The sequence below is a fragment of the Carassius auratus genome, unplaced genomic scaffold (genome assembly GCF_003368295.1).
Source record: "Carassius auratus strain Wakin unplaced genomic scaffold, ASM336829v1 scaf_tig00042159, whole genome shotgun sequence".
Taxonomy (NCBI): domain Eukaryota; kingdom Metazoa; phylum Chordata; class Actinopteri; order Cypriniformes; family Cyprinidae; genus Carassius; species Carassius auratus.
In genome coordinates, this window is record NW_020526702.1 from 20,197 (window position 1) to 34,809 (window position 14,613).

The 14,613-nt window shown below is 45.4% G+C and overlaps 9 non-coding genes across 9 annotated transcripts; all 9 read right to left on the reverse strand.

Moving 5' to 3' along the window:
• Positions 1-195: 195 nt before the first annotated feature.
• LOC113085720 (U2 spliceosomal RNA) lies at positions 196-386 on the reverse strand. The gene has a single exon (XR_003284415.1). It is a non-coding gene; the product is annotated as a U2 spliceosomal RNA (small nuclear RNA).
• Positions 387-2,873: 2,487 nt separating this feature from the next.
• LOC113085689 (U1 spliceosomal RNA) lies at positions 2,874-3,037 on the reverse strand. Its single transcript, XR_003284385.1, has one exon. It is a non-coding gene; the product is annotated as a U1 spliceosomal RNA (small nuclear RNA).
• Positions 3,038-3,411: 374 nt separating this feature from the next.
• Positions 3,412-3,602, reverse strand: LOC113085722 (U2 spliceosomal RNA). The gene has a single exon (XR_003284417.1). It is a non-coding gene; the product is annotated as a U2 spliceosomal RNA (small nuclear RNA).
• Positions 3,603-6,561: 2,959 nt separating this feature from the next.
• Positions 6,562-6,725, reverse strand: LOC113085690 (U1 spliceosomal RNA). The gene has a single exon (XR_003284386.1). It is a non-coding gene; the product is annotated as a U1 spliceosomal RNA (small nuclear RNA).
• A 374-nt stretch (positions 6,726-7,099) lies between these two features.
• Positions 7,100-7,290, reverse strand: LOC113085723 (U2 spliceosomal RNA). The gene has a single exon (XR_003284418.1). It is a non-coding gene; the product is annotated as a U2 spliceosomal RNA (small nuclear RNA).
• A 2,487-nt stretch (positions 7,291-9,777) lies between these two features.
• On the reverse strand, positions 9,778-9,941 carry LOC113085691 (U1 spliceosomal RNA). Its single transcript, XR_003284387.1, has one exon. It is a non-coding gene; the product is annotated as a U1 spliceosomal RNA (small nuclear RNA).
• Positions 9,942-10,315: 374 nt separating this feature from the next.
• On the reverse strand, positions 10,316-10,506 carry LOC113085724 (U2 spliceosomal RNA). The gene has a single exon (XR_003284419.1). It is a non-coding gene; the product is annotated as a U2 spliceosomal RNA (small nuclear RNA).
• Positions 10,507-12,993: 2,487 nt separating this feature from the next.
• LOC113085692 (U1 spliceosomal RNA) lies at positions 12,994-13,157 on the reverse strand. The gene has a single exon (XR_003284388.1). It is a non-coding gene; the product is annotated as a U1 spliceosomal RNA (small nuclear RNA).
• Positions 13,158-13,531: 374 nt separating this feature from the next.
• LOC113085725 (U2 spliceosomal RNA) lies at positions 13,532-13,722 on the reverse strand. The gene has a single exon (XR_003284420.1). It is a non-coding gene; the product is annotated as a U2 spliceosomal RNA (small nuclear RNA).
• Positions 13,723-14,613: the final 891 nt, after the last annotated feature.

Here is a 14,613-nt window from a genome sequence, read left to right on the forward strand (position 1 = left end):
AACACACCTGATTCGATGCGTCACCTCGTCTGTGAAAGACTTCAAGACCTCAGGTGGGTGCATCGTTAGTGGAAGAGTCCAAGACCCCAGGTGGACACATCAGGAAAAAAGTTTGCAATAAACCACAGCATCTGCAACGGCAGCTCTCATTCCTTGTTCTGCTATTCGACACAATAAATGGCAATCCCCAAAAAGGGAAAGCACACCGTTCCTGGAGACACTGCAATACCAGGCCGATGCATGGAGTGGACGGAGCAAGCCCCGGCTCCAGCTCCGTGATCTAAAAATCCATTTAATATGTAGTCCCCGGATGGGGGACGTATCAGATATTAAACTGATAAGAACAGATACTACACTTGATCTTAGCCAAAAGGCCGAGAAGCGATGCTGCTAAGACGCAGCAGGGAGGAAGCCGGACACGGCGATGCCCATCTCGGCTTTGGTAAGTTTTGGGAGACCTAAAAACGCTGGGGGATGGTACCCTGATAGCACACATACATCTAGGAGACGTCTATTTGACATATGAATTTACATCTGCAAGATGTAGTTTTAAGGCTGTTTGCTCATCTGCAATACGTCTATTGGACGTCTCCTTTTAGCAGTGTTTGGAAGGTTACTTTGGAAATGTAATAGGTTACAGATTACAAGTTACCCTGTTTAAAATGTTATAGTAGTATAACTTTTTCAATTACTTTATTAAAGTAATGTAACTAATTACTTTTGAGTACTTTTAGATTACTTTTCTAAATTTGTGAAAATTAAATAATAATAAATAAAAACATATACATCAACTCAAATACAGTTATCTAATAAGCATGTGTCATTCCTGTATAATAAACTCCTGAAACATTGGTGTTTTTTTAAACTGCTGTCTCTTTGTATATGATATGATAGGTAAAATGCATGACGTGACACAGAGCAGTTCTAGAAATGATGTTTATGTGCTCATGTACTCCTATATTGAGGCGGCAGAGGCTGACAACACTGCAAGCTTCAGTAGGCCTATTTGTATTAAATGAAACTGCATGTTTTTGCCATTAATTTACAGGAAGGGCGGACTGGGAAAAACAAAAAATTCTGTTAAAATTCTGGAAATTATTAGGGCGTATGTCTCAGAACAGTCAGTGCAATTTGGGAAAGAAATCAGTGAAATCTGTATGTGGATGTGTGTAAATATTCAAATGTAATTGCCTTTGTAATCGTTAAAAATTTCATAAGTAACTTTAATTTAATTACTAATTTTTTCTTCGTAACTGTAACTAATTACAGTTACATTCATTTTGTAATTAAATTACGTAATGCTGTTACATGTAACTAGTTACTCCCCAACACTGCCTTTTAGATGTCAGATAGATGTCAATTAGATGTCTTTTAGATGTTTATGATTTAGAAGGTATATAAAACTGACATCTGAAAGGCGTATGTCAGACGTTTGTAGATGGCAGATGCTTTCCAGATCAACAGTTCTTTAACAGACATCTTGCAGACGTAAGTGTGCTATCTGGGTAGTACCCTCCCCTGTCTACAACGTCACCGGGCCTCGTCCCGATCGGCCTGACGGAAAGTACGGCATGGCTCGTAACTCCCAAACGGTTGGTCGCAGAGCCACGTGCCTTATGACACCGGAATCCTTGGCTCGAGCCGAACGAGACGCAGGTCTCAGATTGGCCCGTCGCTCTGACGAAATTTTCGGGTATTTTGGATTTTGTCGAAAACCTTCTTTTGCAACCTGGCGCCAGGTATTTGGCCCAGTCCCACCCAAATCAGCACAGAAAGCTTCTCTGGAGTCTGAGTGTCAATAATCATCCAAAAATAGAGGAAATTTCCATTCACCTTGGCGAGGGGACCTCAAAACGTGCTAAGGTGGCGTGTCCGAGGTGGCTCGAATGGCTATAACTCCAGGAAGGAGTGAGATCCCTTCACCCAAATCGGCACACCTGTGCAGGGGCTCAGTCCGAGGCCAGGCGAAAAGGGACGCGGCGACAGGCCACTAGGTGGCGCCGTAAGCTGAAAAATAGGGAAAATGTAATGTAAATGGACAATCAAACAAAGATGAAAACACCTGCAACACTGCGGGATGGTAGTACCCTCCCCTGTCTGCAACGTCACCGGGCCTTGTCCCGATCGGCCTGACGGTGGAACTGCAGCGACGGAAAGTACGGCATCGCTCGTAACTCCCAAACGGTTGGTCGCAGAGCCACGTGCCTTATGTCACCGGAATCCTTGGCTCGAGCCGAACGAGACGCAGGTCTCAGATTGGCCCGTCGCTCTGACGAAATTTTCGGGTATTTTGGATTTTGTCGAAAACCTTCTTTTGCAACCTGGCGCCAGGTATTTGGCCCAGTCCCACCCAAATCAGCACAGAAAGCTTCTCTGGAGTCTGAGTGTCAATAATCATCCAAAAATAGAGGAAATTTCCATTCACCTTGGCGAGGGGACCTCAAAGCGTGCTAAGGTGGCGTGTCCGAGGTGGCTCGAATGGCTATAACTCCAGGAAGGAGTGAGATCCCTTCACCCAAATCGGCACACCTGTGCAGGGGCTCAGTCCGAGGCCAGGTGAAAAAGGGCGCGGCGACAGGCCACTAGGTGTCGCTGTAAGCGACAACAAAATTAATACGAATCGAAAAAAAGGACAACCAAACAACATGGAGACAGTTACAGCTAGGCTGCAGTCAGTCCAATCTACTTTCAAAGTAAGGTCTGCGCTATGTTCGAACTAAACTACCCACCAGGGTCCGATTTTTCAAGAGCGCAAGTGACTTTGTTTCACAGGCGCACAACACAAATCTCGCATGTGACAGAACTCCCCATTCTGAAAGGAAAATAAATAAAAAACTGTAAAAACCTCTTCTGCTTTGTTTCACCAACAATTTCAGGGGAGAGCGCGAACGCAGTCCCCCACTACCATAAATTATGCAGTCGAGATTCCCGCATTTGGGGAATTCGCAGGGGTCAGCATGGCCGGAGTGCAATGGACAAGCCTCGCCCTGGGTGAACCGCCTTCTTGATCATGGTGTCTCCCCTGCCAGGTAAGTATGAAGGCCCAGGCGGTCAGCCAGAGGTGTGATTTGCATCTCTACCATCCTCACCAACGGTTAGCCCTCCGCCCCCCCTCCAGGAAAGGAAGGACGGGTGCCTTCCGTTACTGGCCTGGAAACTGCCAAGCTCATGGGCCGGTGCTTCCCAACGCCAGTTTTAGATGACTCTCTTTAAACAAACACACCTGATTCGATGCGTCACCTCGTCTGTGAAAGACTTCAAGACCTCAGGTGGGTGCATCGTTAGTGGAAGAGTCCAAGACCCCAGGTGGACACATCAGGAAAAAAGTTTGCAATAAACCACAGCATCTGCAATGGCAGCTCTCATTCCTTGTTCTGCTATTCGACACAATAAATGGCAATCCCCAAAAAGGGAAAGCACACCGTTCCTGGAGACACTGCAATACCAGGCCGATGCATGGAGTGGACGGAGCAAGCCCCGGCTCCAGCTCCGTGATCTAAAAATCCATTTAATATGTAGTCCCCGGATGGGGGACGTATCAGATATTAAACTGATAAGAACAGATACTACACTTGATCTTAGCCAAAAGGCCGAGAAGCGATGCTGCTAAGACGCAGCAGGGAGGAAGCCGGACACGGCGATGCCCATCTCGGCTTTGGTAAGTTTTGGGAGACCTAAAAACGCTGGGGGATGGTACCCTGATAGCACACATACATCTAGGAGACGTCTATTTGACATATGGAATTTACATCTGCAAGATGTAGTTTTAAGGCTGTTTTGCTCATCTGCAATACGTCTATTGGACGTCTCCTTTTAGCAGTGTTTGGAAGGTTACTTTGGAAATGTAATAGGTTACAGATTACAAGTTACCCTGTTTAAAATGTTATAGTAGTATAACTTTTTCAATTACTTTATTAAAGTAATGTAACTAATTACTTTTGAGTACTTTTAGATTACTTTCTAAATTTGTGAAAATTAAATAATAATAAATAAAAACATATACATCAACTCAAATACAGTTATCTAATAAGCATGTGTCATTCCTGTATAATAAACTCCTGAAACATTGGTGTTTTTTTTAAACTGCTGTCTCTTTGTATATGATATGATAGGTAAAATGCATGACGTGACACAGAGCAGTTCTAGAAATGATGTTTATGTGCTCATGTACTCCTATATTGAGGCGGCAGAGGCTGACAACACTGCAAGCTTCAGTAGCCTATTTGTATTAAATGAAACTGCATGTTTTGCCATTAATTTACAGGAAGGGCGGACTGGGAAAAACAAAAATTCTGTTTAAAATTCTGGAAATTATTAGGGCGTATGTCTCAGAACAGTCAGTGCAATTTGGGAAAGAAATCAGTGAAATCTGTATGTGGATGTGTGTAAATATTCAAATGTAATTGCCTTTGTAATCGTTAAAAATTTCATAAGTAACTTTAATTTAATTACTAATTTTTTCTTCGTAACTGTAACTAATTACAGTTACATTCATTTTGTAATTAAATTACGTAATGCTGTTACATGTAACTAGTTACTCCCCAACACTGCCTTTTAGATGTCAGATAGATGTCAATTAGATGTCTTTTAGATGTTTATGATTTAGAAGGTATATAAAACTGACATCTGAAAGGCGTATGTCAGACGTTTGTAGATGGCAGATGCTTTCCAGATCAACAGTTCTTTAACAGACATCTTGCAGACGTAAGTGTGCTATCTGGGTAGTACCCTCCCCTGTCTACAACGTCACCGGGCCTCGTCCCGATCGGCCTGACGGAAAGTACGGCATGGCTCGTAACTCCCAAACGGTTGGTCGCAGAGCCACGTGCCTTATGACACCGGAATCCTTGGCTCGAGCCGAACGAGACGCAGGTCTCAGATTGGCCCGTCGCTCTGACGAAATTTCGGGTATTTTGGATTTTGTCGAAACCTTCTTTTGCAACCTGGCGCCAGGTATTTGGCCCAGTCCCACCCAAATCAGCACAGAAAGCTTCTCTGGAGTCTGAGTGTCAATAATCATCCAAAAATAGAGGAAATTTCCATTCACCTTGGCGAGGGGACCTCAAAACGTGCTAAGGTGGCGTGTCCGAGGTGGCTCGAATGGCTATAACTCCAGGAAGGAGTGAGATCCCTTCACCCAAATCGGCACACCTGTGCAGGGGCTCAGTCCGAGATGGCAGATGCTTTCCAGATCACAGTTCTGCAGACGTAAGTGTGCTAAGTGTGGCCTCGTCCGGATCGCCTGACGGAAAGTACGGCATGGCTCGTAACTCCCAAACGGTTGGTCGCAGAGCCACGTGCCTTATGACACCGGAATCCTTGGCTCGAGCCGAACGAGACGCAGGTCTCAGATTGGCCCGTCGCTCTGACGAAATTTTCGGGTATTTTGGATTTTGTCGAAAACCTTCTTTTGCAACCTGGCGCCAGGTATTTGGCCCAGTCCCACCCAAATCAGCACAGAAAGCTTCTCTGGAGTCTGAGTGTCAATAATCATCCAAAAATAGAGGAAATTTCCATTCACCTTGGCGAGGGGACCTCAAAACGTGCTAAGGTGGCGTGTCCGAGGTGGCTCGAATGGCTATAACTCCAGGAAGGAGTGAGATCCCTTCACCCAAATCGGCACACCTGTGCAGGGGCTCAGTCCGAGGCCAGGTGAAAAGGGACGCGGCGACAGGCCACTAGGTGGCGCCGTAAGCTGAAAAATAGGGAAAATGTAATGTAAATGGACAATCAAACAAAGATGAAAACACCTGCAACACTGCGGGATGGTAGTACCCTCCCCTGTCTGCAACGTCACCGGGCCTTGTCCCGATCGGCCTGACGGTGGAACTGCAGCGACGGAAAGTACGGCATCGCTCGTAACTCCCAAACGGTTGGTCGCAGAGCCACGTGCCTTATGTCACCGGAATCCTTGGCTCGAGCCGAACGAGACGCAGGTCTCAGATTGGCCCGTCGCTCTGACGAAATTTTCGGGTATTTTGGATTTTGTCGAAAACCTTCTTTTGCAACCTGGCGCCAGGTATTTGGCCCAGTCCCACCCAAATCAGCACAGAAAGCTTCTCTGGAGTCTGAGTGTCAATAATCATCCAAAAATAGAGGAAATTTCCATTCACCTTGGCGAGGGGACCTCAAAGCGTGCTAAGGTGGCGTGTCCGAGGTGGCTCGAATGGCTATAACTCCAGGAAGGAGTGAGATCCCTTCACCCAAATCGGCACACCTGTGCAGGGGCTCAGTCCGAGGCCAGGTGAAAAAGGGCGCGGCGACAGGCCACTAGGTGTCGCTGTAAGCGACAACAAAATTAATACGAATCGAAAAAAAGGACAACCAAACAACATGGAGACAGTTACAGCTAGGCTGCAGTCAGTCCAATCTACTTTCAAAGTAAGGTCTGCGCTATGTTCGAACTAAACTACCCACCAGGGTCCGATTTTTCAAGAGCGCAAGTGACTTTGTTTCACAGGCGCACAACACAAATCTCGCATGTGACAGAACTCCCCATTCTGAAAGGAAAATAAATAAAAAACTGTAAAAACCTCTTCTGCTTTGTTTCACCAACAATTTCAGGGGAGAGCGCGAACGCAGTCCCCCACTACCATAAATTATGCAGTCGAGATTCCCGCATTTGGGGAATTCGCAGGGGTCAGCATGGCCGGAGTGCAATGGACAAGCCTCGCCCTGGGTGAACCGCCTTCTTGATCATGGTGTCTCCCCTGCCAGGTAAGTATGAAGGCCCAGGCGGTCAGCCAGAGGTGTGATTTGCATCTCTACCATCCTCACCAACGGTTAGCCCTCCGCCCCCCCTCCAGGAAAGGAAGGACGGGTGCCTTCCGTTACTGGCCTGGAAACTGCCAAGCTCATGGGCCGGTGCTTCCCAACGCCAGTTTTAGATGACTCTCTTTAAACAAACACACCTGATTCGATGCGTCACCTCGTCTGTGAAAGACTTCAAGACCTCAGGTGGGTGCATCGTTAGTGGAAGAGTCCAAGACCCCAGGTGGACACATCAGGAAAAAAGTTTGCAATAAACCACAGCATCTGCAACGGCAGCTCTCATTCCTTGTTCTGCTATTCGACACAATAAATGGCAATCCCCAAAAAGGGAAAGCACACCGTTCCTGGAGACACTGCAATACCAGGCCGATGCATGGAGTGGACGGAGCAAGCCCCGGCTCCAGCTCCGTGATCTAAAAATCCATTTAATATGTAGTCCCCGGATGGGGGACGTATCAGATATTAAACTGATAAGAACAGATACTACACTTGATCTTAGCCAAAAGGCCGAGAAGCGATGCTGCTAAGACGCAGCAGGGAGGAAGCCGGACACGGCGATGCCCATCTCGGCTTTGGTAAGTTTTGGGAGACCTAAAAACGCTGGGGGATGGTACCCTGATAGCACACATACATCTAGGAGACGTCTATTTGACATATGAATTTACATCTGCAAGATGTAGTTTTAAGGCTGTTTGCTCATCTGCAATACGTCTATTGGACGTCTCCTTTTAGCAGTGTTTGGAAGGTTACTTTGGAAATGTAATAGGTTACAGATTACAAGTTACCCTGTTTAAAATGTTATAGTAGTATAACTTTTTCAATTACTTTATTAAAGTAATGTAACTAATTACTTTTGAGTACTTTTAGATTACTTTTCTAAATTTGTGAAAATTAAATAATAATAAATAAAAACATATACATCAACTCAAATACAGTTATCTAATAAGCATGTGTCATTCCTGTATAATAAACTCCTGAAACATTGGTGTTTTTTTAAACTGCTGTCTCTTTGTATATGATATGATAGGTAAAATGCATGACGTGACACAGAGCAGTTCTAGAAATGATGTTTATGTGCTCATGTACTCCTATATTGAGGCGGCAGAGGCTGACAACACTGCAAGCTTCAGTAGGCCTATTTGTATTAAATGAAACTGCATGTTTTTGCCATTAATTTACAGGAAGGGCGGACTGGGAAAAACAAAAAATTCTGTTAAAATTCTGGAAATTATTAGGGCGTATGTCTCAGAACAGTCAGTGCAATTTGGGAAAGAAATCAGTGAAATCTGTATGTGGATGTGTGTAAATATTCAAATGTAATTGCCTTTGTAATCGTTAAAAATTTCATAAGTAACTTTAATTTAATTACTAATTTTTTCTTCGTAACTGTAACTAATTACAGTTACATTCATTTTGTAATTAAATTACGTAATGCTGTTACATGTAACTAGTTACTCCCCAACACTGCCTTTTAGATGTCAGATAGATGTCAATTAGATGTCTTTTAGATGTTTATGATTTAGAAGGTATATAAAACTGACATCTGAAAGGCGTATGTCAGACGTTTGTAGATGGCAGATGCTTTCCAGATCAACAGTTCTTTAACAGACATCTTGCAGACGTAAGTGTGCTATCTGGGTAGTACCCTCCCCTGTCTACAACGTCACCGGGCCTCGTCCCGATCGGCCTGACGGAAAGTACGGCATGGCTCGTAACTCCCAAACGGTTGGTCGCAGAGCCACGTGCCTTATGACACCGGAATCCTTGGCTCGAGCCGAACGAGACGCAGGTCTCAGATTGGCCCGTCGCTCTGACGAAATTTTCGGGTATTTTGGATTTTGTCGAAAACCTTCTTTTGCAACCTGGCGCCAGGTATTTGGCCCAGTCCCACCCAAATCAGCACAGAAAGCTTCTCTGGAGTCTGAGTGTCAATAATCATCCAAAAATAGAGGAAATTTCCATTCACCTTGGCGAGGGGACCTCAAAACGTGCTAAGGTGGCGTGTCCGAGGTGGCTCGAATGGCTATAACTCCAGGAAGGAGTGAGATCCCTTCACCCAAATCGGCACACCTGTGCAGGGGCTCAGTCCGAGGCCAGGCGAAAAGGGACGCGGCGACAGGCCACTAGGTGGCGCCGTAAGCTGAAAAATAGGGAAAATGTAATGTAAATGGACAATCAAACAAAGATGAAAACACCTGCAACACTGCGGGATGGTAGTACCCTCCCCTGTCTGCAACGTCACCGGGCCTTGTCCCGATCGGCCTGACGGTGGAACTGCAGCGACGGAAAGTACGGCATCGCTCGTAACTCCCAAACGGTTGGTCGCAGAGCCACGTGCCTTATGTCACCGGAATCCTTGGCTCGAGCCGAACGAGACGCAGGTCTCAGATTGGCCCGTCGCTCTGACGAAATTTTCGGGTATTTTGGATTTTGTCGAAAACCTTCTTTTGCAACCTGGCGCCAGGTATTTGGCCCAGTCCCACCCAAATCAGCACAGAAAGCTTCTCTGGAGTCTGAGTGTCAATAATCATCCAAAAATAGAGGAAATTTCCATTCACCTTGGCGAGGGGACCTCAAAGCGTGCTAAGGTGGCGTGTCCGAGGTGGCTCGAATGGCTATAACTCCAGGAAGGAGTGAGATCCCTTCACCCAAATCGGCACACCTGTGCAGGGGCTCAGTCCGAGGCCAGGTGAAAAAGGGCGCGGCGACAGGCCACTAGGTGTCGCTGTAAGCGACAACAAAATTAATACGAATCGAAAAAAAGGACAACCAAACAACATGGAGACAGTTACAGCTAGGCTGCAGTCAGTCCAATCTACTTTCAAAGTAAGGTCTGCGCTATGTTCGAACTAAACTACCCACCAGGGTCCGATTTTTCAAGAGCGCAAGTGACTTTGTTTCACAGGCGCACAACACAAATCTCGCATGTGACAGAACTCCCCATTCTGAAAGGAAAATAAATAAAAAACTGTAAAAACCTCTTCTGCTTTGTTTCACCAACAATTTCAGGGGAGAGCGCGAACGCAGTCCCCCACTACCATAAATTATGCAGTCGAGATTCCCGCATTTGGGGAATTCGCAGGGGTCAGCATGGCCGGAGTGCAATGGACAAGCCTCGCCCTGGGTGAACCGCCTTCTTGATCATGGTGTCTCCCCTGCCAGGTAAGTATGAAGGCCCAGGCGGTCAGCCAGAGGTGTGATTTGCATCTCTACCATCCTCACCAACGGTTAGCCCTCCGCCCCCCCTCCAGGAAAGGAAGGACGGGTGCCTTCCGTTACTGGCCTGGAAACTGCCAAGCTCATGGGCCGGTGCTTCCCAACGCCAGTTTTAGATGACTCTCTTTAAACAAACACACCTGATTCGATGCGTCACCTCGTCTGTGAAAGACTTCAAGACCTCAGGTGGGTGCATCGTTAGTGGAAGAGTCCAAGACCCCAGGTGGACACATCAGGAAAAAAGTTTGCAATAAACCACAGCATCTGCAACGGCAGCTCTCATTCCTTGTTCTGCTATTCGACACAATAAATGGCAATCCCCAAAAAGGGAAAGCACACCGTTCCTGGAGACACTGCAATACCAGGCCGATGCATGGAGTGGACGGAGCAAGCCCCGGCTCCAGCTCCGTGATCTAAAAATCCATTTAATATGTAGTCCCCGGATGGGGGACGTATCAGATATTAAACTGATAAGAACAGATACTACACTTGATCTTAGCCAAAAGGCCGAGAAGCGATGCTGCTAAGACGCAGCAGGGAGGAAGCCGGACACGGCGATGCCCATCTCGGCTTTGGTAAGTTTTGGGAGACCTAAAAACGCTGGGGGATGGTACCCTGATAGCACACATACATCTAGGAGACGTCTATTTGACATATGAATTTACATCTGCAAGATGTAGTTTTAAGGCTGTTTGCTCATCTGCAATACGTCTATTGGACGTCTCCTTTTAGCAGTGTTTGGAAGGTTACTTTGGAAATGTAATAGGTTACAGATTACAAGTTACCCTGTTTAAAATGTTATAGTAGTATAACTTTTTCAATTACTTTATTAAAGTAATGTAACTAATTACTTTTGAGTACTTTTAGATTACTTTTCTAAATTTGTGAAAATTAAATAATAATAAATAAAAACATATACATCAACTCAAATACAGTTATCTAATAAGCATGTGTCATTCCTGTATAATAAACTCCTGAAACATTGGTGTTTTTTTAAACTGCTGTCTCTTTGTATATGATATGATAGGTAAAATGCATGACGTGACACAGAGCAGTTCTAGAAATGATGTTTATGTGCTCATGTACTCCTATATTGAGGCGGCAGAGGCTGACAACACTGCAAGCTTCAGTAGGCCTATTTGTATTAAATGAAACTGCATGTTTTTGCCATTAATTTACAGGAAGGGCGGACTGGGAAAAACAAAAAATTCTGTTAAAATTCTGGAAATTATTAGGGCGTATGTCTCAGAACAGTCAGTGCAATTTGGGAAAGAAATCAGTGAAATCTGTATGTGGATGTGTGTAAATATTCAAATGTAATTGCCTTTGTAATCGTTAAAAATTTCATAAGTAACTTTAATTTAATTACTAATTTTTTCTTCGTAACTGTAACTAATTACAGTTACATTCATTTTGTAATTAAATTACGTAATGCTGTTACATGTAACTAGTTACTCCCCAACACTGCCTTTTAGATGTCAGATAGATGTCAATTAGATGTCTTTTAGATGTTTATGATTTAGAAGGTATATAAAACTGACATCTGAAAGGCGTATGTCAGACGTTTGTAGATGGCAGATGCTTTCCAGATCAACAGTTCTTTAACAGACATCTTGCAGACGTAAGTGTGCTATCTGGGTAGTACCCTCCCCTGTCTACAACGTCACCGGGCCTCGTCCCGATCGGCCTGACGGAAAGTACGGCATGGCTCGTAACTCCCAAACGGTTGGTCGCAGAGCCACGTGCCTTATGACACCGGAATCCTTGGCTCGAGCCGAACGAGACGCAGGTCTCAGATTGGCCCGTCGCTCTGACGAAATTTTCGGGTATTTTGGATTTTGTCGAAAACCTTCTTTTGCAACCTGGCGCCAGGTATTTGGCCCAGTCCCACCCAAATCAGCACAGAAAGCTTCTCTGGAGTCTGAGTGTCAATAATCATCCAAAAATAGAGGAAATTTCCATTCACCTTGGCGAGGGGACCTCAAAACGTGCTAAGGTGGCGTGTCCGAGGTGGCTCGAATGGCTATAACTCCAGGAAGGAGTGAGATCCCTTCACCCAAATCGGCACACCTGTGCAGGGGCTCAGTCCGAGGCCAGGCGAAAAGGGACGCGGCGACAGGCCACTAGGTGGCGCCGTAAGCTGAAAAATAGGGAAAATGTAATGTAAATGGACAATCAAACAAAGATGAAAACACCTGCAACACTGCGGGATGGTAGTACCCTCCCCTGTCTGCAACGTCACCGGGCCTTGTCCCGATCGGCCTGACGGTGGAACTGCAGCGACGGAAAGTACGGCATCGCTCGTAACTCCCAAACGGTTGGTCGCAGAGCCACGTGCCTTATGTCACCGGAATCCTTGGCTCGAGCCGAACGAGACGCAGGTCTCAGATTGGCCCGTCGCTCTGACGAAATTTTCGGGTATTTTGGATTTTGTCGAAAACCTTCTTTTGCAACCTGGCGCCAGGTATTTGGCCCAGTCCCACCCAAATCAGCACAGAAAGCTTCTCTGGAGTCTGAGTGTCAATAATCATCCAAAAATAGAGGAAATTTCCATTCACCTTGGCGAGGGGACCTCAAAGCGTGCTAAGGTGGCGTGTCCGAGGTGGCTCGAATGGCTATAACTCCAGGAAGGAGTGAGATCCCTTCACCCAAATCGGCACACCTGTGCAGGGGCTCAGTCCGAGGCCAGGTGAAAAAGGGCGCGGCGACAGGCCACTAGGTGTCGCTGTAAGCGACAACAAAATTAATACGAATCGAAAAAAAGGACAACCAAACAACATGGAGACAGTTACAGCTAGGCTGCAGTCAGTCCAATCTACTTTCAAAGTAAGGTCTGCGCTATGTTCGAACTAAACTACCCACCAGGGTCCGATTTTTCAAGAGCGCAAGTGACTTTGTTTCACAGGCGCACAACACAAATCTCGCATGTGACAGAACTCCCCATTCTGAAAGGAAAATAAATAAAAAACTGTAAAAACCTCTTCTGCTTTGTTTCACCAACAATTTCAGGGGAGAGCGCGAACGCAGTCCCCCACTACCATAAATTATGCAGTCGAGATTCCCGCATTTGGGGAATTCGCAGGGGTCAGCATGGCCGGAGTGCAATGGACAAGCCTCGCCCTGGGTGAACCGCCTTCTTGATCATGGTGTCTCCCCTGCCAGGTAAGTATGAAGGCCCAGGCGGTCAGCCAGAGGTGTGATTTGCATCTCTACCATCCTCACCAACGGTTAGCCCTCCGCCCCCCCTCCAGGAAAGGAAGGACGGGTGCCTTCCGTTACTGGCCTGGAAACTGCCAAGCTCATGGGCCGGTGCTTCCCAACGCCAGTTTTAGATGACTCTCTTTAAACAAACACACCTGATTCGATGCGTCACCTCGTCTGTGAAAGACTTCAAGACCTCAGGTGGGTGCATCGTTAGTGGAAGAGTCCAAGACCCCAGGTGGACACATCAGGAAAAAAGTTTGCAATAAACCACAGCATCTGCAACGGCAGCTCTCATTCCTTGTTCTGCTATTCGACACAATAAATGGCAATCCCCAAAAAGGGAAAGCACACCGTTCCTGGAGACACTGCAATACCAGGCCGATGCATGGAGTGGACGGAGCAAGCCCCGGCTCCAGCTCCGTGATCTAAAAATCCATTTAATATGTAGTCCCCGGATGGGGGACGTATCAGATATTAAACTGATAAGAACAGATACTACACTTGATCTTAGCCAAAAGGCCGAGAAGCGATGCTGCTAAGACGCAGCAGGGAGGAAGCCGGACACGGCGATGCCCATCTCGGCTTTGGTAAGTTTTGGGAGACCTAAAAACGCTGGGGGATGGTACCCTGATAGCACACATACATCTAGGAGACGTCTATTTGACATATGAATTTACATCTGCAAGATGTAGTTTTAAGGCTGTTTGCTCATCTGCAATACGTCTATTGGACGTCTCCTTTTAGCAGTGTTTGGAAGGTTACTTTGGAAATGTAATAGGTTACAGATTACAAGTTACCCTGTTTAAAATGTTATAGTAGTATAACTTTTTCAATTACTTTATTAAAGTAATGTAACTAATTACTTTTGAGTACTTTTAGATTACTTTTCTAAATTTGTGAAAATTAAATAATAATAAATAAAAACATATACATCAACTCAAATACAGTTATCTAATAAGCATGTGTCATTCCTGTATAATAAACTCCTGAAACATTGGTGTTTTTTTAAACTGCTGTCTCTTTGTATATGATATGATAGGTAAAATGCATGACGTGACACAGAGCAGTTCTAGAAATGATGTTTATGTGCTCATGTACTCCTATATTGAGGCGGCAGAGGCTGACAACACTGCAAGCTTCAGTAGGCCTATTTGTATTAAATGAAACTGCATGTTTTTGCCATTAATTTACAGGAAGGGCGGACTGGGAAAAACAAAAAATTCTGTTAAAATTCTGGAAATTATTAGGGCGTATGTCTCAGAACAGTCAGTGCAATTTGGGAAAGAAATCAGTGAAATCTGTATGTGGATGTGTGTAAATATTCAAATGTAATTGCCTTTGTAATCGTTAAAAATTTCATAAGTAACTTTAATTTAATTACTAATTTTTTCTTCGTAACTGTAACTAATTACAGTTACATTC